At 66.4% G+C, this 2,314-nt stretch overlaps 1 non-coding gene across 1 annotated transcript; it reads right to left on the bottom strand.

Moving 5' to 3' along the window:
- Window positions 1-2,195: 2,195 nt before the first annotated feature.
- On the bottom strand, window positions 2,196-2,314 carry LOC131868162 (5S ribosomal RNA). The gene has a single exon (XR_009366653.1). It is a non-coding gene; the product is annotated as a 5S ribosomal RNA (ribosomal RNA).

The following is a 2,314-nucleotide window of genomic DNA, read 5'->3' as shown; positions in this document are numbered from 1 at the left end:
CGCTGCCCACCTTGGTGTGCTCCGAGGTGCCCACCACGGTGCGCAACGCCGGTGCGAACCCGGGAGCGCCCCGATGTGTGCTCCAAGGTGCGGCGTGCACGAAGTCGGACCCCGGTTTGCCCCGGGTGCGCACCTCGCGTGCACCTTGGTGCGCACACCTTGGCTGGGTTGCGCGGCCTGGTGGGCACCATGGTGCGCACCAAGGAGCGCTCCGAAGTGTGCTCCAAGGTGCGGCGTGCACGAAGTCGGAGCCCGGTTTGCCCCGGGTACGCACCTCGCGTGCACCTTCGCCGGGGTGGGCACCTCGGCTGGGTTGCGCGCCCTGGTGCGCACCAAGGAGCGCTCCGAAGTGTGCTCCAAGGTGCGGCGTGCACGAAGTCGGAGCCCGGTTTGCCCCGGGTGCGCACCTTCGCCGCGGTGCGCACCATGGCGTGCACGAAGTCGGAGCCCGGTTTGCCCCGGGTGCGCACCTCGCGTGCACCTTCGGCGGGGTTGCGCGCCCTGGTGGGCACCATGGTGCGCACCAAGGAGCGCTCCGAAGTGTGCTCCAAGGTGCGGCGTGCACGAAGTCGGAGCCCGGTTTGCCCCGGGTGCGCACCTCGCGTGCACCTTCGGCGGGGTTGCGCGCCCTGGTGGGCACCATGGTGCGCACCAAGGAGCGCTCCGAAGTGTGCTCCAAGGTGCGGCGTGCACGAAGTCGGAGCCCGGTTTGCCCCGGGTGCGCACCTCGCGTGCACCTTCGCCGCGGTGGGCACCATGGCGTGCACGAAGTCGGAGCCCGGTTTGCCCCGGGTGCGCACCTCGCGTGCACCTTCGCCGGGGTGGGCACCTCGGCTGGGTTGCGCGCCCTGGTGCGCACCAAGGAGCGCTCCGAAGTGTGCTCCAAGGTGCGGCGTGCACGAAGTCGGAGCCCGGTTTGCCCCGGGTGCGCACCTCGCGTGCACCTTCGCCAGGGTGGGCACCTCGGTGCGCACACCTTCTCAATGTTTTCTTGCCTTTTCTGGAAATTGGTGAAGGCAGCGCATCAAAGGTGCGCACCTCGGTGTGCTCCGAGGTGCGAACCCGAGAGCGCTCCGAGGTGCCCACGAAGTCGAAAGTCGGGTTAATTGCATTGTTTTCCCCGGGTGCGCTCCGAGGTGCGCAACATCGGCGCGCACCAAGGAGGGCTCCGAAGTGTGCTCCAAGGTGCGCACGATGGCGTGCACCTCTGGTGCGCACGATTCGGAGCTCGGTTTGACCGGGGTGCGCACACCTTGGCTGGGTTGCGCACCTTTTGTGCGCTCCAAGGTGCGCACGAAGTCGGAGCTCGGTTTGCCCCGGGTGCGCACCTTCGCCAGGGTGCGCACCTTGATGCGCACGCCTTGGCTGGGCTGCGCACCTTGGTGGGCGCCATGGTGCGCACCTTTCGTGCGCTCCAAGGTGCGCACGAAGTCGGAGCTCGGTTTGCCCCGGGTGCGCACCTTGGTGGGCGCCATGGTGCACTCCGAGGTGCCCAAGATTGGTGCGCACCAAGGAGCGCTCCGAAGTGCGCTCCAAGGTGCGCGCGAAGTCGAAAGTTGGGTTAATTGTCCGGTTTGCCTCGGGTGCGCACCTTGCGTGCACCTTCGCCAGGGTGGGCGCCTTGGTGCGCACACCTTGGCTGGGCTGCGCACACCTTGGCACCCGCGTTTCCTTCATTTTAAATTTTTTTTTTTTACAATCTCTCAAGTGGGAAATTCTATAATCTCAACTTTTTTTGCCTTTTCAGGAAACTTTTGAATGGAGCGCATCATTGGTGCGCTCCGAAGTGTGCTCCAAAGCTCTCTCCAGCTGCGTGCACCTGCCCCGGCCGCGCACCCGGCCCCGCCCAGCTTCGCTCACCTGTCCCGGGCGTCTGGTGCGGAACCTTAGAGTAAGAAACATCACCGTGCACCTTGGCCAACGTGCGCGACTCGACCGAGCGCGCACTGGCCGAGGTGCACACCGATTTCACCTGGGTGCGCGCGCAGCACCTCGGGCGCACCGGGGTGCGCGCACAACGCCCGGGTTGCACCGTGGCCTGTGTGCTCGGGGCGCCTCGGGTGCGCGCTCGGTGTCGCCCCCGCGCGCGCGGTAGTGCGGGCAGCGCACCCCGGCCCGGCCCGGCCCCGACGAGAACGCAAACGGGCAAAAGGTTTATTCAAATAGCATTGCGACGCCCGGCGAAAAACTAAAAAAGGGTGCAACACCGGGACTTCCCGGGAGGTCACCCATCCCAGTACTACTCCGGCCCAAGCGCGCTTAACTGCGGAGTTCTGATGGGATCCGGTGCACTAACGCTGGTATGATCGCACCC

Source organism: Cryptomeria japonica, unplaced genomic scaffold (genome assembly GCF_030272615.1).
Source record: "Cryptomeria japonica unplaced genomic scaffold, Sugi_1.0 HiC_scaffold_196, whole genome shotgun sequence".
Classification (NCBI taxonomy): domain Eukaryota; kingdom Viridiplantae; phylum Streptophyta; class Pinopsida; order Cupressales; family Cupressaceae; genus Cryptomeria; species Cryptomeria japonica.
The sequence above is the reverse complement of the archived record's forward strand: the minus strand, read 5'-3'. Positions and strand labels throughout refer to the sequence as shown.